The sequence below is a fragment of the Paralichthys olivaceus genome, chromosome 2 (assembly GCF_024713975.1).
Source record: "Paralichthys olivaceus isolate ysfri-2021 chromosome 2, ASM2471397v2, whole genome shotgun sequence".
In the NCBI taxonomy this organism is placed as follows: Eukaryota; Metazoa; Chordata; class Actinopteri; order Pleuronectiformes; family Paralichthyidae; genus Paralichthys; species Paralichthys olivaceus.
This window is the reverse complement of record NC_091094.1, coordinates 9445610-9463189: the sequence shown is the minus strand read 5'-3', so window position 1 is coordinate 9463189 and position 17580 is coordinate 9445610. Positions and strand designations below refer to the sequence as shown.

Sequence of the window (17580 nt, the reverse complement as noted above, 5' to 3'; positions counted from 1 at the left end):
TGCACTGCCTCCTTTGTTACACTGCTGCTCAGCATCTTTCCGTCCACAGTCAGGGAGAGAAGGAACATGTGAAACACATTCACACTGAGATTGTACAAAGAGAGAGAGAGAGAGAAAGCAAAAGAGAGAGAGAGAGTGAGAGGTAAAAAGATGGAGATGGAAAGAGGGGATGGAGTGAGGGAGAAAGAGAGGGGCTAAAAAATGAATGGCCGAGTAGAATGGGCTGCATCCATCGGCAAACTTTATAATGAATGTCTAAGTTTGGCAAGCATGATGGATGAGTCGGGAATAGTGTTTGTCACAAATGCAATCTTCTTTGAATCATTCCGCTGTTTCCCCTGTTCAGGGCGAGGGCTCATGCGCTGTGCTGAACCAGCGAGAGTGTCGCCCTAATCACGTCATTAACGTTTAATGATCTGACAATTAACTCAACGACTGCAGAGCTCATATGTATAACTAATTTCTCTTATCGGTGTGTGTAAATGTTAATCTCGTTAGACTTGTGTACAGTAACATATTGGACGATTAACGCAAAGCGGTTGCACATTCAATTACGTTTGAGTGATGTGTTGTACCGATGGAGCGGAGGGGACGTGAAGCTCTGATGATGGAGGCTCACAGCTGGACTGAGCTCACGGTGTTTAGTCAGTGACCCGGTCGGTTCAGGCAGAACTACCTGGAAGGTTGACTGCAGAGAAGACAAAACACTTTTACACACCTTTTAAACCTTACCAATACTGCACATTTCAAGCACACAAAGATGAAATTCATCTCAACTTGTACTGAGTGTTTATAAGTATTTTTCAAACTGAATCAACGCATCTGAAATACCCCCAAAAAACTGCATCTTCAAATTATGCCCATGTTTAAAGGAGTCATACGCTGATCAAGTCCTCAGTGGTCGTATCAGCACAGATACTGGCCGGATCAAGTAGACTGGTTATCACATTCAATGTTTTGAATAAATTCAATGATCTCATGTTATATCGATGTGAGGTGACGACATCGATGTTGGAGTAATGCCGTGATATCACAATCTGTACAGGGAGAGAAAATTATGTTTGTTAATGCAGTTTAAACCTGAATAGTATTCAAGTATTCACATATTTAATGGCCAACTGTCTTAATATACTGATAAATCCAAATACCAGTAGAATGCAAACTATTACTCTTGAAATGGACTTGAATGTCTCTAAACTATTTTTACTTTGGACCTTTTAGAAATTTGACTGTGCATATGTTTGCTGTTGTCTTGGACTTGACTAAAGTAGTTTATACACATAAGTTTTAATGTTAAAAATAATTACCTTTTTTTGTTTAAATTGTGTTAACAGTCTAATAACACTAGAATCCAGATGTGTTCAGAGTGAATGAAGCTTAGAGACTGAGTTTGGAAGGTTTGGTTTGGTCGGTGTGTGCTGGCACGTGTGAGGTGATGTAGACTTTTCTCCCGTGTCTCCTGGATAGAAGAACTGTGTCTCCCACAGTCGGCTGTAAAGGACGAACAGCAGGGTCCATTTCTCAGAGACGTGGGTGGCCGGCTGCTTATACCCGCTCATCAATATCATGCAAGTATGTTGCTGTGACCTGCCATCTGTGTCCCCTTAACTTAGATCAATAACACGGACAGATTGTACATCCGCCCCAAACCCCAATCTGTACCTCCACTCTCTGAGGGATTAGTGTATGCTGCCTCAACATCATTATCATAAATACGCTCTTTGAAAGGGCAGTGTCAGCTGGATTGTTGGAGCACTACAGGAATTCAATTGACAGGGTAAGCACTATGGAATATAACAGAATCGGTTGTAATTTACTGTAACTGATAAGGAAGCAATCATGCAGGAGATTTAATGTGAACATTTGCTTTTTCAATTTTCTCATTAATTGGTATTAGGTTGAGACGATGATCTATTAAACCAAATTTTTGAAAACCACTTGATTTTACTCATTTTTACTCTTTTTATGATACAAAAAGAAGCTCTACTGAAACACACACACACAAAACCATAACAGCGAGTAACAAGAGAGCATCGCTCACACGCGGTGGCTCAAAAACAACCAAAGGTGATCGGCCTCATGCAGTGAGTCCCTGTGGAAAAAAGGGGACACATGGGATGAAGGGGGGAGAGAAAAGAGAGGAAGGAGAGGTGTTCACCTTGAGAGTGCTCATCCATTACAGGAAGACTGAGGCCCGCTCTGTCACACTGTCACAGTGATGCCACCTCTACACCACCCGAAAGGTCACCTAGCACTTCACTGCTTCAAACACAAAATACACACACACACACACACACACACACACACACACACACACACACACACACACACACACACCACACCACGTTTTTGCATTTACAGCAATGCAGATGGACACACTCCCATCTGTCGCCCTATCGCTGACAAGTCATTGCTGAAGCCACACAGGCAAAATTAGCACAGGTACATTCATTAACTATCCAGTATATGTTAGAGGAATGTGATGTGTCACCAGTCATTTTCAAATATAAAATTAAAAGACAAACATTTGTAAGAGATTGTCTCTGGATCCATAGTTTACTCACAATCCATTATGTTGCCACTAATTCATTTGTGTGACTTTATTTATGATGAATTATATCTATTTGTGAATGTTCACTTTCCTCAGTTTTTACCTGTTTTTACATCTGGACTGTGGAACAAGTACATGCAGTAACATTCCTTTCACTCTGGAGTAAACAACCTAGAATGGCACCAAGGCCAAAGAGTCCCTGTAAATTCAATGAAACATCAGCAAATTGCAAATGCACATAGATTCCAGTCCTCTAAGCATCACTGATCTGTTCCTTTTATAAAGATCTCTGCATTATTTCAAGAGAGGAATTCACAAAGGGGGAGAAACAACTGATGGAGCAATGTAGAAGAATGAGTTCGTTCTTGGCCCACGTCCCGTCCTTCCACTACGTTTCAAGGAAATCGGTTCTGTAATTTTTGTGTGATCCTTCTTACAAGCGAACAGCTTTGAAAACATAACCTCCTTGGTGGAGGTAGATATGTTTGGTATTTATATCGACCACGTCAGCAGTAACAATGATACAGCTCTGTATTACAGTACGTCACTGCGTCTGTGACACTGAAAACAACTTACAGACCTCACGTGTTTCAAGTTTAGATTGCTGTTGTGACTAAAAGCACTAAAATGCACATTCTGTGTTCTTTTATTATAAGTAACAGCCTCCTCCTCTGTGCATAATAACTACATGCAAGCAGCTTTAATTACACGACCATCACAAGAAAATGACTATCTTTCAAAGTGAAATATCACATTAGAAAAAACAAGGAAAAGACAGAGACTCCTGAGACTTGACTTGAGGCTGGTGGACAGGGACACCGTGTTATTTCACACGGTGAAATGTCTGTTGTTTGGATAATCAGCCAGCACAGAACTAAACTGATCACAAAGGACGACGTGTGATCCCCGTCTGTCATCTGTGGTGAAAACGAAAGGACGGATCTGTTGTCCCTGACACAAAAAGGTCAAAGAGAAATCCTGGAGAATATGTGTCTCAGTTGCAAATCAAAATATGTTAATCCCAATGCAACATTTAAGGTATTATTATTGACGTGTGGACACTTCAGAAACATATTGAAATTGCTGCTAACAATCTTGGTGCTTCCTCATTAGCCAGCGTTACCACAGCAACCTGTAATTTACAGCTCTGCAACGCCAGGCCAACGATGTGTTGTTAACTTTTTAATAGCAAGAGACGACTTTTTTTTTTTGATTAGTCATTCTCACTGAAACATCACAGCAGGTTCAAACAGATGCTTAAGGCGAAAAACACACTTACCTGTAAAATGCTGTCGAGACAACACAGCCAACAAAAAGTGAAGCTCTGCAGGTTTGAAGAAGAGGTGTAAATTAAATCAGTGTAACAGGGCAGGCACCATCTTCCACCCTCCCAAAAGTAAAAAGGTGTAAATGAATTGAGTTATGTACAGTGCGTGAGTATATGTATTTTAACCTGGTATTATAGGTCCACTGTGTAAGATTTAGGTGAAAGGGATCTATTGGTAGAAATTTAATGTAGAATAATCCTCATGATGTTTTCACTAGTTCATTTCATCTAAATTGTATGAATTGTAGTTTTCTTTACCCCAGAAAAGGTCCTTTATATTTATATACTTTATATTTACATCGAGGGGACCCTCTCTAAGGAGGCCACCATGTTTTTTACATTAGTCCAGACTAGACAAACTAAACACCTTTGAGTTTTTATGACAACTGAAGCTACCACAGGTTCTTTTTCATGTTTGGAAGGAGAGGGTGAGGTGAGGGGTGTTCAGCTGCAACATGCAATTTCAACATTAGATATCACAAAATTCTACACACTGTCCCTTTAAATACTATGAAGTAAACTGATGCTTCATTGAAAAATAAGAATTTGAATTATACATTTTTCATCCATTTGTACGCAATATCCTGACCCAGTGCCTCTATACTGTGGCAGTGTATTTACTTTAGCTCGGGCCACTGAACCTGACTGAGCCCGAAAGAAAATCAGCTGTCTGTTTTTCCTGTGTCAGAACCCAACCTGAACCTGGTGTCGAAAATCAAGCTAAGCCAAAATAACCGAAACTTCATCTTCTTTTTTTTTTTTAAACCCGGTCATACTAGTCGGGGTCCGTGTCATAGACTTAAGCTTATCCATCTGTAAACTAACACAACCGATATGTATTTATGAACTTCAGGCTTCTCAGTCAGATTTCAAAGTGTTTCAAATGCTTTTTGGAAACATCAACGATTCTTTTATTTTGATATATGTCTTCTATTGGCATGAAGTGTACATCAACGTCACAGAGAAGGCTCCTAATCATTGAACCAGTGCAAACAACAAACCATCATTCGACTCTTTGAGAGGAGAGATCACAGCAATCATTTGTTGGAAAGACAGACTGAACAAACAGGGATATTATCACCTCTGTGTCTCATTCACTCTCAGAGAACATTAGAAAATGAAGTGGAGAGAGTTAAACTGAGTTGGATATAGAAGCACTGGAGGCACGTGAGTGAGTCAGAGAGGGGGAGGGGGGGGGGGGGGGGGTGAGGGTGTCTCCTCTGCTTCTTTAGGATCTGGAGAGAACAGGTGGTGTTATGATATCAGCGCGGTGCTTCAGAGGCTGCCTAGCACAAATGTTCATCTAAGCGGCCAGTTAGCGGTTACCTTGGCATCTGCTCGCTGAGAACAGCCTCTCAGCAGGACGTTTAAGACCATCCATAACCCAGTAAACCTGCAGGCTCTCTGCAGTATGGAGTTCAGCCGACCTAGATCGTCCTAGATCAGTGGGAAACCAATACATGATGAGTACTGTTTTGAGGAATAATGAGGATTCTAATGGTTTGATTGCCTGGATATTAGGCATTTGTTGCTCTTTATTTGTAAGAATATCAATTTTTATGCCTTTGTGCTGTAGAAAAGCTTTCTGTCTAATTATCTGGTGGTCCATCCGTCCGTCCACATGTACTTATGTCCGTCCCATTCTTGTGAACATGATATCTGTGAACAAGGTCACCATCATATTTAACTTACAAAATAAATGTTTGGTCTTTTGGACTAAACATCTCAGTGGCACGTTTAGGTACACTTGGTGTAAATGTTCATTTTAACTCAAAAATGAACTGAAAAGATTTGGGTGGTCAAAGGTCAAGGTCACAGTGACCTCATAAAACATGTGTTCAGCCTTTTATTCGGGTGAATAGCCATGAAACACCTTGTGGATATGTTTCTAATGTGCATATTTGATGATACCACTTTTACAGGAGGTTTTTGTCCTTGACTTCCAGACATAAAAACCACAACAATCCTCAGTCCAGCAGTATTTTACTGTTTAACATCAGTGAGACAAATGCTCATCAGCAATGACTTTATTTTCTCTCTTCTGATTAATGTCATAGCTCTCTGGTAAGTTGCATCAACGATTCATAATGCGCTCCAGACGGTGATCAATAGGTCTGAAGTCCTGACAGGTTTTTTTTTTTCATCAGTGTCATTAATTATCCACAGTAACAGTAAATGCTGCCAAGGGTGTTGTATCTTTTACGCAACACTTACAGCTCTTCTGCAAAGATAACACATCACCGATTATCTCCATAAATTAACATCAGCGATGGCAAACAATACATTTGCCACAACAAAAGTCGTGACTTATAGAAACTCACATCACAATTGGAGTTGACTGTGAAATGCTTGGGTAAAAATGTGCATTCATGGCAAATGAAACCTTTAGCAAACATGGTTATAAGTGAGTTTGAATGCACATAGTGTCTGTGCAGGCTCTTTCTGTTTTTGAAGTATGATGATTAAATGTAGAAATGGGCTCTGTACATAATCACAACATAAACAATGGATACAGTAAATTAATGTATTATTGACGCTATTTTGTATTGATATTCTCCCCACAATAAGACTCAAGCTTTTATTTTATCATTGAAGTAAGACATTTTTGTTGACTACATACATGTTGAGAGCTCGACAGCATGACCTTCACATTTTCTATAGGGTACAGAACTTACTGCGCTGGCAATAATGGTTGGCATTGGATTTAAATCGCGAGGTATTGAAGAAGATTTCCAATTAGCAAATTCTCAACACAGGGTGGAATTTTTTCTTTAATTACATAAATTCCTAATCCGAACAGCGTTAATATTCTTCTCACTTAAACAAAAGTTGTTTTTCTTTCTCCAACATTAATGTAAGAGAATAATCTAAAGTCTAACCTCTTCTCTTAACCCTGAAAAATGTAAATAGATATTCATACATGTTTAGAGAGAGAGACCATTTGTCTGCACTTGAGCGGTTTATAATGACTCAACAGCATAACTCAAACAGCCCCTGACGTTAATGATTTCAACTCCAGAATCCAACATCGCTGCCTCTTGGACAAATCATCTGGTGCCATCACCACCAGCTCCACTGCTTTGCCAAAGCCACTCAATTATATCTCTCTATCATAAGTATCCATAAACCACCCTGTCCCCACCAACTGTCTTGTCAACATAAAAATCCCAAGTGCACTAAACTGCCCTGAAATGAAATGTGATATCCTTGAAATCTTGATTGTTTGCCCTGCATGTACGCCATAAAAACCTGCTTCTCTGCACCTCAATAAATAAAGTGTCCAAGTATTTAGCACAAAACACAAACACTGGCTGAATTATTATCTGTGAATGGCACCAGTACACTTCCTGCAGCCTGTTTACTGCCCTGTGGTTGTTTCATCCTGTAACTGTTTGTGCAGGCATGCGACTTCTCCGCTTGATGTATTACGAGGCCTTTAACTTGTTACCCAGCCTCCGGGGAGGATGGGATAGTGAGGAGGACTCCATCTTGCATTCCAAACTTCAAGGTCTTGGTAGATTGCCTCTGAGCTCTGGTAGATTACTTTTAAAGTTAAGTTTGAGCAACGGCAAAGGATTCTCAGTCATTGGGTTCACACTCAAAAGGACTCAATCAATTTAACATAAGTTACTTCCAAAATACTTAATTATGCAGTAAATATTTTATCGATATAGAGATAATTCCATTAATTCACTGGTAAATGTTGATCTTTTTAATAATGAATTAAAAACCCACCTATTTCTTCTGGCTTTAGTGCTGCAGTGTTTTATAATTCTATTTGTATTTATATTTAAATTTTATCACTATTATTTATCTCATTATCCTTAGTTTGACTAAAATTTTTATGTTTATAATAAATATATATTTATATATATATATTTTTTTAAATTTATTTGTCAATCACATGTAAAGCATTTCAAAAATTTCGAAGATGCTATATGAATAAAGATTGATTGAATTAATGATTAAGTTCTGTACCCATCACTGACGTCTTTCAAATCATATAAGTGCATGTGATTTGGTTTATAGCGACGCCCATATCTTGGTGTTGTTGAAGTTTTGGTTCCTTTTCTACTAAACTAATACATAAATAATATGTTCTCCAGATGTCAAATGAAAACAATGGTTGCACATTTCAGTTCCATTACATTGTTTTCCCAACAGCACAGTCCAGTCAGTCCAGCGGCATATCATTTATTATATTTTGAACGACAATTAGAACCTTTGACATAATGAGAGGAAATAAAAACCTGCAATAGATTGAACCTTCACATCTAAATGTATGAGTACAAGTTCCACTTAACAAGAGAGACTTTACACTAGTTTTAAAAAGAGGTCTTGTGGTGTAGAAAGAATGGATGGCTCATGATTTGTCTGCAAATTAGCATGAGAAAAATATTCAGTGCCAAAGCACAGGTCACCTCACAGTGCCAAGCTTGGCTGCAAAAAAAAAAGATTACAGCCCAATAAGTGTTGGAGAGCAGAAGCTGCTGACAGCCCTGGTCAGAGAAACCTGCTGCACCCAGGCTGCAGAGGGAGAGGAAGGAATAGAGAGAAGCACAAACAGGGACCAGGAGAGAAGGAAAAGGTTAATTGTATCCAAGAATACTTATGACTGTTTGCATTTTCAATCATTTGCCAAGGGCCACCTTAAGGTTCCCTGACCTTTTGTTTGCTGCCTAATGAAGCCCTTGTAATAAATCACACCGTGACACTCCTCTCCTCTCTATCCACCACTACTTGTGTATTTACTGCTGCTGGAAGTCCATGTGCCACCTTTCTGTCTTCCTCTAGTCCTTCTTCTCTCTCTCTCATTCGCTCCCTTTGCTGGGTCTCCCCTCTTTTTTGTGGACCCTGGGCCTGCATCAATAACACTGACACTCCGAACAAGGGAGATAAAAGGAAATGAAGATGGGAACCAGAGTCTCTCAATATGTGCACTTCATCATACACCAGACAGCATCTGAAACAAGGGGAGAGGGAACACAGAGGAAAGAAGGAGCAAGGGAGGAGTTGAAGGAGATGTAGAGAGAGAGATGGGAATGAAACAAAGAAGAAGAGGTGTGAGGTCAGAATGTGGCTGGAAGGAGGAAGGGAGGAGCGGGACAAGTTGGGGCAAAGAGGCAAATGGGATTAGAGGAGATCCAGAGTGGTTGGAAAGGAAACTGTGGATGTTGTTTAACAGTGAACACAAACACCTGAAGAGAAGAATAACAAAAAAAAACAGGATGAAGCACAAACACATTTCTCTCTGCTTGAACGTTTCCACACAACCTGTTTGTTTTCACAAGTCTAATTTGAATCTTTCTCATCCTATCGTGAAATTTTCCTAAGAGACTGAAATCTTTGTACTTTGTCCACATCAGCTTTTTCAATTTTAAGAACTCAGAAGAAATTAAAAATGGAACTATCGAGGGGGGGCTGGATACACTGTGTGTGATATATACACACTATATAAACTATGTTTGTCCCATTTCATAATGACACAAAAAATGTTTTATGGAGCTCAGCTTGACACAGGCCTTGCTCTGTGGTGAGGCAACAACCATTCAGCTCCAAAGGTTAATCATGTGCAGATCCCCTCCCAAGTAATCTTCTTACACAGTTTGGCCAAATTACTTCCATGTATTTTAAAGTTATTTTGTGTACACACACACACACACACACACACACACACACACGCACACACAGGTGAAAACAAGACCCTGTGTGCCGGCATTGATGGGGGCAGGATAAAAAAGAACTTTGGATCTGTCTTCATCAGTTCGACTCCCGATGAATAACGATGCTACTCCATATCTACTTAGCAATGATTTGCTAGCATGTTCACCCTGTCAGTATAAAAGAGAATATGCTAGTTTGCATGTAATGACAGTGTTCATTATATGCTAGTGTGTTTATAACTTGATTCTATTGCCCTCAAGTAGCTCAAAGTATTTAATGCACAATTTACAAAAGACTGGACTTTGTTTCTGTTGATTTGTTTTCTCTTTTAAATTCCAAAGGTAAATTATTGTCTGCAACTGAAAACTTGATTCAGGTACAGCATGAAAGTAATATAGTTGCACTGTTATGTGTCCAGGTTGACAAAGTAGTATTAGAATAGAATAACAGGACAGGTTTTCTTTAGCTGTTAGGCTCTTTTTAACATTTGTTGCAGGGTTAGTTCTATTCTGGTGTTCTGTGGTGAGGGGGTAATAACCAGAGAGACAAGCTGTTGCAGTCATGACTAAAGACGCAGGGCATTCTAACAGCACTGTCGCTGTCATCATCACCAGCAGCAGCAGCAGCAGCAGCAGCAGCCCCCTCCTTCTCATCATCACCTCTTGGCTACAAAAAAAGATTTGAACACAAATCTGTACGTTTTCATCCCCCAGAAACAGCACGTCTACAAGAAATTAATTTTGTTCTAAATAAAAAATGTAGACATTTTGTGTTGGAAGCAGATTGTTCAAAACTCCCACCAGTAATTAACAAGCGGCGACGTAGTGAGAGTGAGAGGCAAACAGAAAGACGGATCCTCAGTGGCTTTAATTGGAATATTTCACACTATGCAGACGTGTTGTACTGTTAACATCAGCAGCAGCCTCTTCAACTCCCTCTCTGGCTCCCCCTGCTCGGCTTTCTCCCATTCTTTGCTCCTTCTCTGCTCGCCATCAATTAGCACCAGCCAATCAGTAGCCCAATTAAGTATTTTTGTGACTTTTTGCCTCTCTCCTCACATGCTGATGAACACTCAAGCATCTCCCAATTAGAGGGATATTAATTAGTTTTACGAAGAAGGGGTCACTGACTGCAGGCTCATCATCACTCAGTCTTTGCATTAGTACATGTGGGAGCGTCTTCCTTATGAAATAGAAAAGTTGACCTAAAGTGAGACATACAAAAGTTACGGAGGGAGGGTGAAAGGCACACGTCATCATTATATTGTCTTTTTTATTTTATCACCTCAAATTCACAAGAACTGCAATTAGCCTTGATGACCAATTCGAAGATGCTCTCCCCAAGCCAACACCAGCCGGCCTCTCTCTCTCTCTCTCCGTCCCTCGTTTTGTCTGCCGCATTACTTCACATGACGACTAAGTAGAAGCAATGAGTCAAGGCGGCCATGCGTGGCTTCTGTGTGCGGCTCCCTGAGCTTTGTTTGAGCTCGAGGATGCTCAATGAGACGCAGAGAGTGTCATTTCTCAGGCCTGTCCCACAGGATCGCCAAGAGGGCGGAGAGGGGAAAATGGAAGTGTAACAAACAGACTGTTCAATTAGGGGCGGAATGGTGTGAAATTGCCTCCAAATGATAAGCCTCCATTATAGCTGTGGATGTGTACATGCCTCCTAGGTGAGTAGTTATGTATCGCAGCAAAAGAGAAAAAACACACATTTTGACGGTATCCATAAAATATATCTTTATGATCATGACAACACAAATGTTATGGATGAGACACAGTCAGGAAATTTAGGGAGACAGACATTATTTTGTGATTTTAAAGAACTCAGGTCTTTATCTTACTGCAGAGGGTTTCGTATGAGGATATACTTTTAAAAACTGCCTGTTTCCACTTCATTGGGTACACCAAGCTAAAACCAATGTGACAACCTTTGTACAGTAAATCCTGCCTAATGCAGTTATGACATAAACAAAGAGAGGTTGATTCAAGTTAAATATGTTGTATCATACTGCAAACTGTCTTAAGGCTCATTTATGCTCAACGTTAGATACAGAAACAGATGGAGCCTTCTGTCTCTGCATTTACTTTTTACGTGTTTGTGCACGTATTCTGCAGGCTTATAGATACAGAGGAAACAGATGTAACAAAGCAGTAACACAATAAATTGTAGGGGGCAGTGTAGCCAAGAGTTAAACTGAACTGACCATAAGACACAAAGTGTCTTTAGAATGCACCAGCTTGAGCTGTGTCTCAAAACATTCCGTTTCAATTATTAATTCATCTGTTGATTATGTTTTCAGAATTAATAAGCGTGACATTTTCAAATTGCCTGTTTTGTCTGACCAACAGTCTTAAATAAATTGTATTTATTGTGAATAAGAAAAAGCAGCAAATTCTCACATTTGAGAGGCTTCAATGACATGAAGTTTATGGCTGTTTTCACTCCTCCTGAGCCATTCTTGACTCCTCTCTGACGTCACGGATGCTCAGGCCTGCAGCCACACCTCTGAGCTCATATCACTGGGTAAAGGTTAAAGAACAGAACTCTCTTCAGACAACGGGCCCATGAAAGGACATATTGAAGTAACGGTGCAAGGGTTTTAAATCTCACAATGAAGAGCTTAATATCAGGTATTCAATCTTAGCAGCTGAGCCTGCCTTGAGATAAACAGGTTTATTAAGACATGAAAGTCCTGAGGAGATACTGGGCTAATTTCTCTGCCCTCTCTTTTTATCACATGTCCTCACAGGAAGGTCAGCACTCATGAACCAGGGTTCAACTAACAAGAGGTGTGCAGAGGGATCGCAGCAGAGCAGGTGAGGAGAGGTGGTAGAGAAAGTACAAACTTACTGAGTTTCATTTTCAAAGTGCTATGGATTGTTCACATTATCTGAAAAATGTCAATATCTAGAAACTAGAGAACCCAGATTATAAATGTCAGTTTAGCCTTTGATTCCATCATTAGTTTACAGTAACATGAGCAGCAGGGATTCTGGGTATTCTGATCTCCCTTCCAATCAAAACTGTGTCTGGATTATTCCAAGTTTTACTTCTGAATGCAGATTTTTCAGTAGGAGGCTGATTTCATGTTTATCTGTTGGAAAAACTCTGTCCTGTAAAAATATGGTTTGTACAACCAGCTTATATTTACTCTTCATTTATGTGCAACATCTAATGGTTATATAAGACTGAAGGGTGTTTATTAAATACTTATAAAGGTCATGATGACAAAGGTCCTCTTTTATTTATTGAAGCCCAAACTATGATATTTCTCTGAATCAATTTCAATAGTTCTTGTCTAGACGACATTTTAACACCTTAACTGGATAGTTTTTTATTATAAATGTTCATTTTGAATAGTTTGTCTGTATCTCCTGTCACTATAGCACCAATTCAGGAAATGCTTTTAAGGGCAGGGACATGTGACCTATGTGGTTGTTTTGATTGGTGGACTTGTTGCTCTGTGTTCACCTTTAATCTGAGTTGACTATTATCCAGTATATATCTTAGAGCTCTAATTTGGAAGCTTGAAATCTCCTGTGCACAGACTGAATATGGATTTTTTATAAAAAATAATATTTTAATATTTTATGAATTTTTCACAAGACACAAAACAGTATTCAAGAGTATTTTTGTATGTTTTAGAAACATATTTCTATATTTTTTATGATGGATATTTAAACTAATTTAAATAATATTAAAATACTTTATTCTAATGTAATCATTGTGTTCTTAGATTTCACCAGACATAAGTTTGTAAGACAATAACAGTTGATTGATGAATGAATGAATATTCAGTGTTATCATGATGCAACGTCTGGGAAAAATGATTGACAAAAATATATATAATATAATAATAATGAATGAATACATGTAACTGTGAAGTAATTTTCATACACAGCATAAAAAGACACCCACCACCCACAGAGAGGGTGAATCCTAACATGACATTTGACTCTTCAGTCATCTTTGTTGGGGCTGCTGCTTGTGTTTGACCAGAGTCTCCAACTGTAACAGGGTCAGTGTGTTTCGTCCCTGGTCAGTTCACTAAGGGGATTTGGGCTCCGCTTCCTCTTTGACATCTCAAGCCCGACGCCAGCTGCCAGAATCCAGAAAAAGGAATAATACCATTTTTATGGATGACTTTATTGAGCAGAGTGAAGAGGCTCTTGCACTAACAATGCCACGCAGGTATGATGTTTAAATCCCTATCCTGCTGAAATCAGCAGACCTTACCACTGGTGTTTTTCCTCAAGCAGGTTCCTGACAATGAAAAATGTCCCTGTTCTCAAGTTCAGACTGAGGGAGCGAGCGTGCTCATGTGGGTGTATGTATGAGAGAGAGAGAGAGAGAGAGCTGGATACAGATAAAGAAGTGGTGGCGGAGGGGTTAGTGGATAAAGAGAATCAGAGTGTATGCATGAGCCTATAAGTAAGTTGCTTAAACAGTGTGATGTGAAGATCTTGCGCAATGAATTTCTCCTGTTAGTGAGCTCCATACTTTTTTATCCTCGATTGATAGCAAGAGGTGACTGAATGGGTCCCTGCACAGAGTGTTGGGGGGCCGGTCTTCGTCCCCACCAGCTGGCAGCCGCAACCTCACCTATATGACAGATAGAGAAACACTAGCAGCACGCATGCATGTGTGTATTTACCTCCATGCACACATTGCCGATCACACCAGACGGGTGTTTAACAGATGGGGAGGAAGAGGTAAAGCCCCCTGCAACCATTCTGCAGCCACTCGATCGAGGAAGGACTCCTAAGATTTATGGCTGACAGGCTCTTCGTATTTTTTATGCATTCCTTCTCCATCTTTCTCCACTTCTCCTTTCCCTCACTTGCCATAGCGTTTGTTGCTCCATGCTGACATAAGCTGAAAAACCTCATTGTGGAGTTCAGGTTTCTTGCCGCTCCATGTCAGCGACCTGATTAAATTCCCGTCATAAGAAGCTTGTGACTTCCACGGAAACTTATGTGGGAAGAGGAAAGGTGCGTCGAGGAACTGTTTTAGTAATGTTTTTAATATTTGAGGAAATAAAAATGAGGCATGGTGGTTTATGAAGTAGGCACATATAGTTGAAGATATTCCCAGATGATGAACAACTGTGATATTCATCTGGCCAGCATCTCTGCCCTGCAGTTCCGGCTCCAGCAGGTGTTCATGCACTTGATGAGCATTAAAGAAAAGCATGTGACTGTGTGTGAGAAACGTGATACAATAAAAAAAACCTGTAGCTATAATTACATACATAATACATAGGGCCCAATCTTTCATTCAGCACAAAGCGATGCCAAGTGCAACACCTTCATCTCGGCTATAGTTTCAGATGCACTTGTAATTTTCCCCATCCAACGCCCACGTTGTTTGAATAGAAAATGCTCTTGTGGCCTTCTGAGCGCTCGTGGCTGTGCTGGTTGTAAAATGAGGTCTGGTCAGGTGCTTTGCTGCTTTGAAGCAGCGGGAAGCGAATGCATGATTCACCAAAAAACCTGGTCTGTATTCGGGTGGTGGTTTTTCCACTGTTTTTTTTTTTTTCTCTCATTTTATAGGAAATTAGTAATATGCACCTATATAAGTGGGTACACAACATGCATACATGCTGCTTACAGACTGTGGTGGCGTGATTTAAATTCGTGCAGGAGCAGACGTGTTTCCTCTCTTGTATTTGTCAAATTCGCCCTTTTTTTAGGAATACAGCAAAGTACAAATGCGCTTGGTTTTTAAAGGCAAAGGGAAATGACTCTCTGATAGCTTTAATGTGTGTTACACCCAAAATACAACAATTAATTAAGAGAGTAATTAAAACCCTTTTGAATCACGTGGCTGCTGCTGAGACCTTTTTTCCACCACTAAACTAGAAAAGGTACATTTGCTCTCAATGTACTTGTGCCACGTGCTTCAGACACTGCACTTGGATTTGGTGAAATAAACTTCATTAAGCATAACTTTAGTAGTCATGTCAGCGATTGATTGGTTTATGGGTGCTCGTCAGTCACCCACCAATCGCAGCCCATTCTCTCAACAAAGCGGTCCCTTTAAATACGTCCTCCTCCTCACTGATTCCTGCTCCACTCACACCCTGCTGCAGGCAACATGCCTCCACCTCCCCAGCCTCCACCTTTTAGCACTGAGTGCAAACATGGTTGTGGTAAATGGTATTTATCTTGAACAAATGTATCTTGCCTGCTATGCCCCCTGGGGGGGTTTGCATGTGCTCCCTGTTTTATCGCAGCATGCTTCGTGGCTAATCCAGGGAACATCCAAAGAATGGAGCTATCCACGGCAAACACAACTGTATTCCCATTTGTGGAATTAATTGTTAAATCATGACGAAGTATTCCTGACTGAAGTTATATCATTTATAAGTATACAATCGTTGCAGATAACCTAAAACATGCTGCATGGCTTGTGTGTCCTTTAGTTGTGTTTTCTGTCCAGTCCAGCTCCATGTACCACTGAGGTGATATTCTTCTGAGGATTTCATATAATAATTGAGAGCATTGTTACTTTGGTTTAATTGATAGGTGTGTTACTTATGGATTGTAGGATGATCCTAAGGTAACAGAGCACACTACCTAAAGTAAAAGAAGAAGCACTGAGCAGCTAATCACAGACACATGATCGTACATTAATAAATACAACTCTCCAAACTCTGATTACAAGTTGCATAACAAGGGTGAAATCTCAAGGGCAGCAAAATGAGACAGTAGAACGATGATGATGAGATAAGCCATAAATTGGAATGTGTGGCCTTTCTCTCTGTCTAGTGCTGCAGATGAGATGGGAGGAAAAGAGCATTATGGGCCCAGTCCCCCCGGAGCTCTAAGGTACAGAGATGACTGTCCACTCCTGTCTATCAATGTCTGCCGGTCGTTGCTGTGTCGGATTCATCTGGCACAACTTTTCCTGTGCACAGACCCCCGGGCTTTAATTATGCCTCAGGCGCTACGAGGCAGCCTCTCTCTGAGCATAAATACCTAAATACATGAGCACTGACAGAAAAACATACAGACAGGTGCCCAGGAAGACCTGGTGCCATGTTACACATACACATGCACACAATGTGCTAATTCTTCACATATCCAGTGATGCATAATATTTATGTATATGAATTGCTGTGAAGACAAGCACATTAAAACAGGTAACAAATTACACAAGTCATTTGAATGTAATGCAAGCTGAAGTCAGCAGAAGTCCCAAGGTTCCTTGCTCCAGCCAGTCAGCTACTGGTTGTCTGGCCTCCACCACCTCTGAATATAAAGTGCCCGAGTCGCTGTCTGACTTGCCGTACATCTCCCTGTTATGAGGCCGGCAGCATGGATAGCATGCATATAGGGGAGGGCTGTATGTATAGACCATTAACCAGGAATAGGGATCAGAATATGATTTGATGGGCAGTATGCGGGGAACACGATCCTTACACAGGTATGCTGGTATTATACAATAAATTTTAGATGGCGTGTATTGTGCCTGCACAACTCTCACTGACAAGCAGAGGGAAGAATGCTCCTAGACTACATTATAACCTCCAATCAGACACTGCCAGTGTTTCCAGCACCTTCAGACTCCATCATTACCTATTCAGTGCTGATTCCCACCCGACTGTCATGGGACTCATTACTCCATTGCTTTGTGAGGCTGCAGACAGTCGCGCGGCTTTGCGGTGGGTAAGAGAGAGAAGGCGTACACTGACCTGGGGCACAGGTACTGACATAGATTGTCTATCAACACACACGTCCAGAACACAGGGTTTGACCGCACTGAGGGAGGTTTAGAGGTAGAACAGGAGCACGATCGACCAATAGCTCAGGGCCCTGCCCGAGTCCATGCAGTCTATGCATGTGGACATGATGTAAGGGAGATTGGGAGATGGACAGTATTAAAGGATAGACACACATTTTTTATCTTAAAAGGATAGTTCACTGAAGTGTTGTGGGTGAAGTGTTTGAGTCCACAAAACACAGTAAACAGCGTTGCAGCCAACTCCAATACAATTGAAGTAACTGCGGACCTCCCCTTTAAACGTTATGAA

The 17580-nt window shown here is 40.5% G+C and overlaps 1 protein-coding gene across 2 annotated transcripts in view; it reads left to right on the top strand.

Moving 5' to 3' along the window:
* Positions 1-17580, top strand: part of LOC109635427 (neurexophilin-4) — a 97509-nt gene that overhangs the window by 24349 nt on the left and 55580 nt on the right. The window contains exon 3 of one of the 2 annotated variants that reach the window (XM_020096582.2): positions 12295-12361. The exons of the other annotated variant lie outside the window; for it this stretch is intronic. The gene's annotated coding sequence lies outside the window, so the exon portion shown is untranslated. The remainder of the gene's footprint in view (positions 1-12294; positions 12362-17580) is intronic. 2 annotated transcript variants of the gene reach the window in all.